The sequence below is a fragment of the Euprymna scolopes genome, chromosome 2, assembly GCF_053919585.1.
Source record: "Euprymna scolopes isolate OS-2025 chromosome 2, ASM5391958v1, whole genome shotgun sequence".
Taxonomy (NCBI): Eukaryota; Metazoa; Mollusca; class Cephalopoda; order Sepiida; family Sepiolidae; genus Euprymna; species Euprymna scolopes.
The window spans coordinates 18,126,290-18,140,674 of record NC_136483.1 but is presented as its reverse complement, the minus strand read 5'-3'; positions in this window follow the sequence as shown (position 1 = coordinate 18,140,674).

The following is a 14,385-nucleotide window of genomic DNA, read 5'->3' as shown; positions in this document are numbered from 1 at the left end:
CCTTCTTGTTCCCCTTTTTCCTTCTTCCCCATTCCATCTCCCCCCAATTCCTTCCTTTTCTTTCTTCCTAACGCCTTTCACTCCCCTTCCCTCCCATCCACCGTTCACTAGAAGCCCAAATAATGGTCAACACATCCGGGTAAATCCTAACCTTTTCGCAGATACAAATAGGAATACTAAAATAAAACAAATAATAAAAAAAGAATTTAAGATACACTTATCCTTGAAGTCTCAGACGGGCAGTGGCAGCAGACAGGCGAACCCTATACTTGTTTAAGATAACATCTACATACGATTTGGTTTTATAACCTAACTCCTCAACCCCCTAACCCTACAAACTTTATTCCCTAACACCAACATGAAAATGAATAAAGACACAGGTAAATTAGTAAATAAACAAATAGGAAAATAAATAAACTAACAAATTCTCACCCAATCAACCCTGTTCTCCGCACAGCTGAACCTTCACCCCCATGACTCGTTTACAAAAAAAAAATAAAAAAAACTTCTTTTGCTGAAAGTTAATTTTCGTATTTCACTAAGAATTCCGCTTTCGAAAATAAGCGTTATTGCCTGAATAGGTCTCTAGTTACCAAATACTAAAAGACCGAAACATGCTCATGACTGTGTAGCAACAAATTACTGCTTATGTAAAGATAAATTGAATATATATATATATATATATATATATATATATATATATATATATATATATATAATTATTTTTACTATAATAATTAAATACCTACAGACACTAGTGTTTCATCCTTTCGGGAATCTTCAGTGCAGGGTGCCAGGATTAATACCAGTCAAACGATTTGAACCCCGCAACACGAGACATCTCTGGCTCGATTAGCAAAGACCTGATCAATTGGGCTACCATTAACCGCTTGAAATAACGTTGAACATCTTAATTTTAAATGTTCATTTGCGTCAGTCAGACAATGATCTAATCGTTATACGATGATCTATGTATAAGAGCTAAACTGACCGACTCCGACTTTAATTCAACTGAAAGTGCTCAACGATAAGAAACGAATTTCTTAAAGGGGCTGTCATAATATATATATATATATATATATATATATATATATATATATATATATATATATATATATTTGTATTCTGCTCGTGGCCATTTCAAATTTAATGATTGAAAATTTTAGTTTTTTTTCTGATTGCAGAAATATCGATTTCTCAGTGATCGACAAGCATCTCCTCCAAATCCCTTTTTTTTTTCAAGCAAAAACAGTATTTTTTTCATGTCAACATCTTAACATTCTGAGGTCATTTCACTCCTAAAAGATTTACCTATGTACAAACCAAAACAGTATCCTTTTCTCCGTCAATATTTTCTTTATTCTTCCAATGTTTTTTTATGCCTGTGTCATTGCTTCAGCGTATTGCGTTTATTGGTATTTTTCTCTGAGATCCAAAATGTAGTAATGACACGGATAAACATTACAAAATTAATATTATTTCCGCTTGAATATGAAGCATTATTGTTCGTATCTGGTGATAACTGATCTTCCTATGTGACACATCATCGTTGGTTGATAGTACAAGATTAAAACTAACCTTTCTAGGGTAAGATTTGATGAGGAAATATGTTGTAGTAAATATTATATTTCTTTCAAGAGCGTAATTTACGCGATTATCGATAAAATCTTATGTATAAAACTCGCTGTCTGTCTGTCTTCATCTTTTTCAAACTGCATCTTTTCCAAACATAGGGTCGCAGAATGGCATGCAGCGGATCAAATGATTCCATTTTGTGTGGGCCGTCTTTTTATGGGCTTTATCCGGGAAAAATAGCTGCTAAGGAGTGAAAATTGAAATTAATTGGAACTTGACAGGCGTAAGTCAACTTAAATTTTCCTTTTACGCATGCGCAAATATATATACGTTTATACGTTAATGTTAGTTCATTTGTGGCTATAGCTTAAATGATAATGACTAAGGGTGTCCTGCTAGAGCATTATAAAAAAATGGAATAAAATGTTTTATTTTGTGCATTTTTCTGGTAAAATTTTAATCATTTATTTATTTTATTTATATATATTTTTTATTTTATTTTATTTATCTTATTTATTTATTTATTTATTTATTTTTGAAGAAGAAAAATGGCGATTGAGGAAGAACAAGATTTAGCGAAACAAAAACCAAACCAAAAGGAAACCTCCACCCCAAAATATAAAGAAATAAAATGTCTTTCTTACCTCTATATCGACTTAACTTACCATGGCCTCCCTATCTCCTCCCCCCCCCCCGTTTTCCCACTGATCTCAGTGGTTGCTACCTCAACCACCGGCGCCGCCATTAATATTACCAATAACAATACAAGACGTCGAGGATAGGGACGAGTGGGGAGAGGCATGGGGTAGCTGTTCCAACTCACCTTAAAACAGTCATGTTATTTCTACCTTTTTTTTAAGTTCAGATCAGTCAGACACACAGACACACGTGCATATGTAATGTCGTTTATTTTTCACGTACATTAACAACATTCATATACGCATGCACAAAGCTGTAAATTTGTATGCAATATATGCACATATTATACATATAGATGCATATAATTTTAAATATGGTTGGCCTCCTTTCAATCTCGAGGGACAATTGATATGCCATGTAAGACTGTATGCGTGAGAAATCTCCAGTGAAGTAAGGGTTGCGCACTTACCAAATGTATCTCTCCCAAATGGAATTTATTTGGGTCCAGTGGCACGGGGAAATTGAGGGCGAATAAAAGCAATGCTGAGATATGCAGAGAAAGCTGGTGCTTTTTCAGAAGTTTCCTTCCCATTCTTATATAACCAAGGCTTCCCGTCTGAGAATGTCATAAGGTGTGTGGGATGCGGTGTTATGTTTAACTGTGGAAATGAATTATCTATTATATAAAGAGCAGTTGCTTTTCTGCTTATGTCTAGCTAAAAGTTAAAAAAAACAAACAAAAAAAACTAAAAAACAAACACCCACCAAATTGGGATTTTCTTGATTGGAGTTGCTCTGGATAAATTTAGAAAAAAAGCATTCATTCTTTGACCCTAAGCTGGCGTAGATTTCGTCAGGAAAGATAGGTTTTAAATTATTTCATGTACTAAGTAAAGGGCAGTAACTCTGTTTTTTTTATGCAGAAGTTGATTCTCTTATGCCAACTCATTCCTCGAGGAATCTATATATAAATGGGCTGTGCAAATAGTAAATGGAGGTTGAGGAAAGGAAGTGGAAACGGGAGATGGATAAAGAGAGAAAGATAGAGAGACGGATAAAGAGCAGTAGAGATATAAGTTTTTAGTTTTTAACAGAAATATGTTGCACTTTTACTCCAAGCAACGCCGGGTAGCCCTGCTAGAATAATATAACTGAAATTGGTGAAGGGATTCATAATAACCCATTTAATGCACACGTATAGGTACACATATAAGCACAGAGACAGGAAGTTGATTCTCTTATTCTTATATGGTGGTGGATTATTGGAGGAGACGGAAGTCATCCAATTAGAATGATATCATAAAATTTCCATAACGAATAAAGTCATACCACTAACCCCATCGTTTCATAACTTTTATGCTCCACCTATACAGGGCGAAACAATAAAAATGTCGCCTTAAAAAAAATAACACTACTGCTTTATTTTAAAACTTTTATTGAACATATCAATTCTAGGTCTCTTTGAATGTGGGCCGACGCCGAGTCCTGCTTCCACACCCAGAGTCTGCAAGCGGCTACCTGGTTGCACCAGGGGCTCACAACACTCTTCAGTACATCAAGGTACACTTTGATGTTGACTTTCAAGCCAACTTCGAAAATGTGAGGTGGCATGATGTGGACTTCACTTGAAATCATACCAAAGACCATAACCGTGGCCGGAAACTTTGTTTTCATCATCCTGGGTACGTTCCTGTTATTTGTGGCAATCCAACGATGCATTTTGAGGGTGCTGGCAATGGTCCTGTTGTCATAACTTTGATCAGTAGAGAGCATGAGTAGTACAGCGGCGCATCTCCGATCTCGCTCGTTGAAGATTGTGTCACTTTCAGACATGATAGGAGGCTCCTATCACTCTTGGGATTTGTACACAACTGGCCAACTAGTATATGATCTGCAACAAAAAAACAAAACCGGTTTTCAGCAAACAGAAATGGAATCATGTCGTTTTTTCTAAGGTGACAATTTTAACCTTCCACTTTGTATGTGTCCTATTTTCATTAACTGATTCCTTTTTATTACAAAAAGTCTTTGCTTGTTTCTTTATTGCATTTTTATAACCTTGTTTGATATAGAACCAACTTGTCATCAGACTAGCTGACACCTGAGCCAACTCGCCAATGTACTCGCATACGCACAGCAATAAAAGGGTTCACCAGTTTTCACTTCCTCAAAATAGATGCCGACATTATGAACCCTTAAACCTAGTGCACCTGAAAAGGAGTGTCTGGAACATAAATTTCGAATATATTTTGAAAATGTAAAGATCGCATTAATGCAAAAATTTATTGGGAACATTTTTAAAACTTCAACGTCCATAATGAAAAAGAAAGTTTAATATATACAGCGATAACCTTACCCATAAAATGTAGATTTAAGAGATTAGTTAATAAACTAGCGAGACCTGTGGAAATTCCACAGGGGGCTCCTTCATATGTAATATATTGATGTTGGCATTCTGTAAATATTCAGTGTAAATGGAGACGCTCTGATATTATTGTAGCTTTTTTGTTAAAATTGCAAACGTATTTATCTAAGCTAGCACGAATGCCCGGCAAAGCCCGGTCGTAAAGCATGCTTAAATATGATATTTTAATTCTTGCAGATTGCGTATATATTATTATAGAGTTAATGTTTTTATATATTATATTTTTTATATATTATGAAGTTGCGATTTCAAAAATAAAAAACATATATATATTCATATGACTTGGGTGCATTAGCTTGAATCTAAACCGTAATAAAAACTTATGAAACACACACACATATATATATATATATATATATATATATATATATATATATATATATATATATATATATGTTTCATAAGTTTTTATTACGGTTTAGATTTTATATATATATATATATATATATATATATATATATATATATATATATATATCTATATATATATATATAAACGAGTTCCTTCAGCCATCATCGAAACCGAAACCAAAACTTATGAAGAATTCTTGGTAAAATTATTTATGACAAGAAATGGAAATACGTAACAATTAAACGACCCGGATGTAAGCGTGACACAGAAAATAACACACATGCTATCGTATTAATATATAGACAATGAACATAATATTGTGGGGGCTGGTTACAGCATACGATATATTGTTTTTTTGATTATTAACAACGAAGATTAACATACATACATTGCAACGTCTTGTCAGACGAGTGCCACTCTCTCAAACACTTAATGTTCATGAGCCCAAAAATGACTTCTTTTTTTTTAGTCCTACTGGTGAATTCACAGGCATGATACTGAAGACGGTCATTGAAATCAATTATTATATGCTTCCAGCATTTCAAGCCTCAATGCGTCACAATTTTTCCATCGCCACAGGACCATTTTTATAGACAAATGCCTGAGGAAATATCTATACACAGATGATGCTACAGAGTCTTAGCTTTGTATGACAGCTAAGTTTCTCTCTCGGTTCAAAATGTTGAGATCCAGCAACAAGCAAGAGCAAGATAACCAGCAACAAGTTAAACTGCAGACCAGCTTAATGTGGATACTGGTCTCCCGCTTTATGGTTTTTTAAATCAAAGATTTGCTTCTCCTAGAAAGGTTGCCTCCACCACGGCTTACAGGAGCCCTCTCCACCCCAAATATACATACATACATACATACATACATACATACATACATACATATGTGTATATAATATTTACAGGTGTGTGTGTGTGTGTGTGTGTGTGTGTGTGTGTGTGCGCGCGAGTGTAGTTATATAAACTTTCTAAAGAGTTTACGCGGATTAGTCAACTTTTCAATATTTCCATATCATTGTCAGGCCACAAAATGAATCTTGCAGTTAGAAAATAATTTTAAATACAACTGAAAATCAAAAAGAAAAAAAAAGCTTTTGATTTTCGGCTGTACTCTGGTACAACCTCAATAATAATTTTAAAATTATTTTCTTACTGCGAGATTCATTTGGAATCCTGACGATGACATAGACGATGTCAATCCATGTAGACTCCCTCCAATGTTTATATAAATTTATTTCTATACAACATGTATTAAACAGTTTTGAAAGCATATTGGTTTTTAGTTCATGTTATCAATATATTTGAACGTAATTAATCTATATATGTGTATGGTGCCCGGAAAACTCGTACATGGAAAACTCGTCCATGGAAAATTGGTCCATGAAAACCTCATCCATTTTTGCTAGGTAAGAAAACTGGTCCATTATTGAATAAATATCGACTGAAAACACATTTTATGACCATTTTTTGAGGAGATATTGTTTTTAAAGGGACTACACACCCCATGATATATTTTAAAAATATTTTTACTTGTTTACTGTTGTTTTAAAAAAGATAAAATGGATTTTTTTGAGTGTTCGGAAAAAAATCAAGCTACCGGAAGTGGATACGGCTGATTATGTAATGCAACCGAACAGAACGGAGTCAAGACATGAAAAACGAAACTGTATATTTATTTAAAAAATACTTTAGTTTTAACACTTCTTGTGTTATTACGAAACGACGACGACAACAACAACAACAACAACAACAACAAAGAAAACACTTCTTGTATTATTAAATAATAAAACAAATATTTTATTCAGAAAAAAATAATTTAGTTTTAACATTTCTTGTGTCATCACGAAACAAAAAAAAAATGACTTTTAAATAAAAAAAAACACTTGTTTTGTTATCTATATATATAAAACAAATATTTTATTCAAAATAATATATTTAGTTTTAACACTAACATAATAATTTAATAAATTATTTTATATAATAATTTAATATTTGATGATACAATCAGTGTTCTTTTTTGTTTCATGATAGCACAAGAAATGTTAAAACTAAATTAATTTTTCTGAAACATTTGTTTTATTATTTGATAATACAAGAAGTGTTTTCTTTTTTGTTGTTGTTGTTTCGTAACAACACAACAAAGGATTAAAACTAAAATAATTTTTTAAAAATAAATTATTGGTTTCGTTTTCATGTCTTTACTCTGTGACTCCGTTCTGTTCGGTCGTGTTACATAATCAACCGTATCCACTTCCAGTAGCCTGATTTTTTCCGAGCACTGATCTTGGATACTGCCTCGTTTTCTACCTAACTTTGTAAGTTTTTAGTGGTTTAAATTATCTTAAAGTGTTTATCCAGTTAAAAAAACAAGTAGTCCGGCATGAGAGGATCACATTTTGGGAGTCTCGATAATCGTTCAAAAATGGAAAATTAAAGAAAATACTGAGTCCCCCTCCAAAAGAAAAGGAATTTTAATATTTTAAAATATGATTTAGGGAGGTGGGAGGTGGAGAGTTTTTTTTTTTTTAATCTATATCTCCCTCAAGAACAAAACAATAAACAACAACACAAAAAAAAAAAAAATGAAATTAAGAAGTTCTTGAATAACGGGAGTACAGTTTTCGAAAAAATTGATAAATAAATTTCTTTATCTTTATTTATTACTTTTCTTTTTTTTTTTTTAATGATTTGACAATTTTAGAAGTAAAAATAAAAATATAAAAAATGACTATAGGAAAGATTTTCAACACACATCCTCTCTCCCGCCAAAAAAGTATTTCACATTTTATTTACAGTTTGTTGCGGACCAGGATATAAATACCCTAACTCGCTACAAGAAAAAATAATGAAACGAACTGAATACAGGAAACAAAGAACTCAAATGCTGGAATAAAATAAACATGTCGTTTATTTTCTGTTGAGAAATGAAAGTCTTGGGTGTACACGTGTTCATTCAGCCGTTGACGACTACGCGCGTGGAAGGAAAGGGGAATGCAATAGAGAAACGTGAAGTGGCAAGCCGGCCTGTAGAAAGAGGGGGTTAAGCTCAGTATGGAGTCGCGCACATGTCTGTGTTGGTGGACCAAAGCCGAAGGGGAGATAGAGTGAGAAAGTCAATCCAGTTCATGGAGAGAGAAAGCATATAAAGTGTACGTGCGCTTATCCCACATTACAGTAGCAGGGAAAATGACGTTAGGGTGCGCAGTCGGTTCGTCGACTCAACAGGGAAGTTGACAGGTTTTGTTGACTTTTATACTGGGGTCAGTGTTCTGACTGCGCATGTCTGGCTTTCACTTTAAAGGAAGTGACGTCACAGCTCGGGTGTGTGTGTGTGTGTTCACGTTAGCGTCTGTGTGTGTATGCGCATGAATGTGAGTGTGTGTATGAGGATGTGTATATGCGTGCGTGTGTGTGTGCATATGTGTGTGCGAACGTAAGGGTGTGTATATGTGAAGAAAAGCATGTTCGAACAAGTTAATTACAGTTATTATAAATCTAATGTTTAGAAATTACATTTTCTGGTACTTCTGTAGTATGCGGACGGCGGGGCCATTTTCTTATTTATAACAATATTTTTTTGGAATATTTAAAAAAAGTAATTAGCAAAAATAAATAAATAAAAAAGGGGAGGATTCGATCCTTCTTTGGAAATTTTCGGGTAGTTTTAGTTTAGTTTTTGTTATTTAATTCGATTATTTTTTTTATTAATACCAAATACACAAACCTATTGTTAAAAAAAGAATCTTTGTAATTTCAGTTTGTTGTTTATTGTTTTTGAGGAAGATGTAGTGTTTAAAAAGCCCCCTCCCTCCCTAAATTATATTTTAAAAATATTAAAATTTATTGTCTTTTGAAAGAGAGAGGGAGGGGGGCTCTTTTTAAAATTATATCTACTTCAGTATTTTCTTTACTTTTCTATTTTTGAACGATTATCAAAGCTCCCAAGACACTCGACACTACTGTTTTTTTGTTGTTTATTTATTTTACTAAATAAACGCTTTAAAATAAGTTGAACCACTAAAAATTTACAAAGCTAGGTAAAAAGCAAACACTTAGAAAAATCAATTTTTTTTTTAAACAACAGTAAACAAACAAAAATATTTTAAAATATTATAGGATGTGTCGTAGTCCCGACGCACGCGCGTCGAATCTACTCCAAAACAAAGTAATGGCGCGCTGCCTCAATAGTAAAACCATGGCTACCGAGAAAGAAGGCCGATGCATATGATAGCGTAACGTCACTTCCTAATTAAGTTGTAGGTATAGACAGCTTCCGGTATTCAACCACGTGGTCATGCTAACAGGCATAAAAAAATATGGCTACCAATATGTGTTACCAATTGTCCATGTATGTTCTAAAGAAAAAGAACAATTCTCCATTCGGAAAATAATTATTATAATTGCACATTTGAGATAATTTTAATCAAAATATCGTAAGTGAATTCGTGTTTGAACTTTTATTTTATTGGAAAAAGTCGAATATTTCATTTTATTCATTTTTTTTTTTACTGCAAAACAATTTTTGGGTTTGTATTACTGTTGCGCGAGCCTTTTCTAGTCTCACACAAAAACACACATTCACATTTCAAGCTATATTACTTGTCATATACATACGCGCACACAAACATACGCGCCCACGTCCACACACATACATATATTCATGTTCGTGTACATACACTCACATTCACGTGTATATACACACACACGCTAACATACACACATGTACTCACACACGCGCACACGTACGCATACAGATGGATGACGTCACTTCCTTTCAATGGAAATCCACACATGCGCAAAAGACCACCGGAAACAAGTATAAAACAAAGAGCAATAAGCGGCTTCCTTCTTTTCGGCCCAGCTTTCAAGCTGCTCGGTCTACGGACCGACCGCGGCCTCACACCACTTGCTACTATGTGGGACAAAAAGCTAACAGACCGTATGTACACATTCTCACTCTTTCTCTCTCTATCTACTATTGGTCCCTGAGAACACCTTTGCATAGCTGACTGCTAACTGATGTCAACCCTCTATCCTTTTCTTTGTCCACACGATGGACTTCCATTTCTCGTTCCATTACATTACTCACTTCTCTTCCCACGCGCGAACAAACGATAGTGACCCGAACGTGAGATGAACACACATTTCCTTTTCTTTCTACAACACCAGTCCCGCAACGAACGATGGTTACACCCGCGCGGACATGAACACATGTTATATCTAAAACATTTATTCTTTCAACAGTAAATAAACGACGTTTATCTTATCCATCTATTGAGTCTTTATTTCCTTCAATTCAATTCGTTTCATTATTTTCTTGTAGCGAGTTAAGGTATTTTATATCCTGGTCTTCTACACTGTACACATAGATTCGAAAAAGTTGTCAAAAAACAAATATATAACAAATAAATGTTATCAAAAGTAAGATAAGTTAATTTTCTACCAAACTGGATATATTTTTCGTTTTTTGATTCAATGTAACATGTTTATTCAGCTCGAAAAACATACATTGTTTACCGATGTATTGGAAAAATAAAAATGGCGCCCGACTCTCTCTCTTTAATACGGTAAGTTCGGGAAAAGGTGTTATAAATAATAAACTAGACAAAATACTATTAAAAAAAAAACACCGAATATATGTCAACCTATATTACGGTATTGAGCGAGTTTCTAACAGTATTTTGTCTAGTTTTATATTTATAGCACCTTTTCCCAATCTATGTGTACAGTAATCCCATCCCCAATTTTTATATAATATTTCTCAGTCCGTTCTTTTAATAATAAATAAAACTTTTCACTGAGTATTTTCAAATATTTTAAAGTAAGCATTTTTCACGGCAGTGTTTTTTTTTTTTTTTTTTTTTTTTTTTTTTTTTTACGATTGGTGAATTATCAATATTTTAGCACTGGGCGTAATTTATGTCTTCAAAATATATTTAAAATTTCAATTTTTTGTTTTTTATAACATTTTTTGTAAATAATTTACATAACGAGTTTGTTTTACTGTACACACAGATTCGAAAAAGTTGTCAAAAAACAAATATATAACAAATAAATGTTATCAAAGGCAAGATAAGTTACAAACTTTTTTCTTTTTAAAATATATTGATAAACATTGTATGATTTTCGAAGTGATTACACGTTTTAAAGTGAGTAAAACCACTAAAAACCTTCCCAGATAGGTAGAAGAGTAACATCTTGCCTTTGATAACATTTATTTGTGATATATTTGTCTTTTTTTTGACAACTTTTTTCGAATCTGTGTGTACAGTAAATACAAACCTATAATTAAATTTAACTTGAAAATAATATTTAAAATACACGTGCGTACACTGCACAAAAACCCTTCTTATTATCATAATAATAGTAATAATAATAAAAAAACTGGTGTAGATGACATCGACTGGCGCCACACCACACCAACTAGTTGTGAAGGGTCAGGGAGGATGGAAAGACCGAGGTGAGAGAGTACTGACCAAATCTCCACTGGAAGTGTGCAGTTCAAATCTGGTACCATTTTGTCACCCAAATCCCAGGAAACACCAATGGCCGATGCCAATGAGAAATCAGTGACAACGGCTGTTGCGATAACATGCAATCATCTGCACAAGAAGTAAAAAGGTGGAGAATACTGGAAATCTGGGGAGACTTGTCACTTGGTCTCGAGGGAACACCACAGGTTACTGCCAGTGAGCAATCACTGATGATGGCTTGTAAGACAACTAATACGCTACATATTTTGATGAAAAACATGGGGAAAAAATGGACATAGAAGAACAGAAAACCAAAACTTTAAATATAATTTCTGTATAAAAAGTAATAGGTATTTAAATATTTCAACATATAATCTTGTGGAGAAAATCCAGCTTCCCAATAAGGGGAACTCTGGATAGGAACAAAAATAATCTCAGCCATGAAAGATTTCTCCTCCACCGACCGAAGACAGAAAAGGTAAAGTGTAGCATCAAAACAGATACTACACTGATCTTGTTCTGAAGGCCAAAAAATGTTTGTTTAATATTTCTTTAATTGTTTGTCCCCTAAATTCATAATTCAGTTTTATCAGTATTAAATTGTATATTGCTTTAAAATTACTTAATTTTACATAGATAATGTTTATATTTTATATTGAATAAAGTTCAGTTTAAGTAGTTATCGAACTGTGTTCCTTTTTCTTTTTAAAAATGTTTTATTACTCTTTTTCAAATGGCCCTCATATAGTACTGACAGTCTGACAAATCTTACCTACATTGCATGCAGACATTTTTCAGTTAACAGGCCTTCTTCTTACTCTCGGTGGCCATGGTAAAACCCAATTGAGCGCGTGGATGTATAAATATCGTTTCAGCTGCGCGTACATTTTCTTTACCCACCCACGCAAATTCAGTGATTTTTAAACGAAATTTCAGTTATTTGTGCGGACGTCATTTAAGGCATCTTACATCATAAGAATGTTATTCTTTTCATCCAATCGGATTACAGGGAAAACAAATTTAAAAAATTGTTTTTTTTTTTCTGAATGCCTCCCTGGAGCCGGTCGGACAAGTATAAAAAGGGCATTTTTCGCCCACACGGGGGGGGGGGTCGACCTTTGAACACCATGGCGTAAACATCAACATCGACACGTCCGCGTTTGGACGTTAAACACGCGCGTGCCCCTCGATTAATTTCTCCACGTGGATACGGGCTTGCAACCCTAATGGACCTTTTTTATTCCCTTTTCTATCTCCCCGCTAAGTAAGCGGTTTTTTTTTTTTTTTTTTTTTTTTTTTTTTTAGTTTAATTCTTTCTAAAAAGACTGGTTACTTCTAACCAAGAACTCTTAGTTGTCTCCTTCAGAACATTCAATTAATTCAGTCGAAGACTTTCTTGGATAATTTCAATACGTAAAAAAAACCCCAAAAAACATTCAATTACCTATCATATATTATAGATCTTTTTATACCTCAGTTGAGGAGGAACTGTCTTTTTTATTACATGGAAAAACATTGAATTATCTCAGTCACAGAGAGAGACCAAGAAGAAACTTTCGTATCCTCTCTTTTCTTTTATAATCTTTTATAAAAAAAATAAATTTTGTAATTTATCCATTCGTCTCAGTCATCTTTGCTTGATTGTCTCAGCTCCATTTTACACTTGATTCCACCGATTCTATTATCACAATTATTATACTATTCAACATAACTCCCACTCCTGATTTTATTATACTCTTTGAGTTAACTGCGACATTAACGCGCACCCTTGGCCACGCAACAGGTGTGTAATCTCTTTTAAAAACAATATCTCCTATTATTATTATTATTATTATTATTATTATTATTATTATTATTATTATTATTATTATTATTATTATTATTATTATTATTATTATTATTATTATTATTATTATTATTATTATTATTATTATTATTATTATTATTATTATTATTATTATTATTATTATTATTATTATTATTATTATTATTATTATTATTATTATTATTATTATTATTATTATTATTATTATTATTATTATTATTATTATTATTATTATTATTATTATTATTATTATTATTATTATTATTATTATTATTATTATTATTATTATTATTATTATTATTATTATTATTATTATTATTATTATTATTATTATTATTATTATTATTATTATTATTATTATTATTATTATTATTATTATTATTATTATTATTATTATTATTATTATTATTATTATTATTATTATTATTATTATTATTATTATTATTATTATTATTATTATTATTATTATTATTATTATTATTATTATTATTATTATTATTATTATTATTATTATTATTATTATTATTATTATTATTATTATTATTATTATTATTATTATTATTATTATTATTATTATTATTATTATTATTATTATTATTATTATTATTATTATTATTATTATTATTATTATTATTATTATTATTATTATTATTATTATTATTATTATTATTATTATTATTATTATTATTATTATTATTATTATTATTATTATTATTATTATTATTATTATTATTATTATTATTATTATTATTATTATTATTATTATTATTATTATTATTATTATTATTATTATTATTATTATTATTATTATTATTATTATTATTATTATTATTATTATTATTATTATTATTATTATTATTATTATTATTATTATTAATAATAATAATAATAATAATAATAATAATAATAATAATAATAATAATAATAATACTACTACTACTACTACACACTATTATGCTCTCCCTCTATTTCCATGGTATGGTGAAAGCCGATTACTATTAAAGGGACTCATACTTCAACACTCACAAAACAAAGACAAGCAAATACATACACAATATTTACAATACTTACTGCCACATGCATATTCGC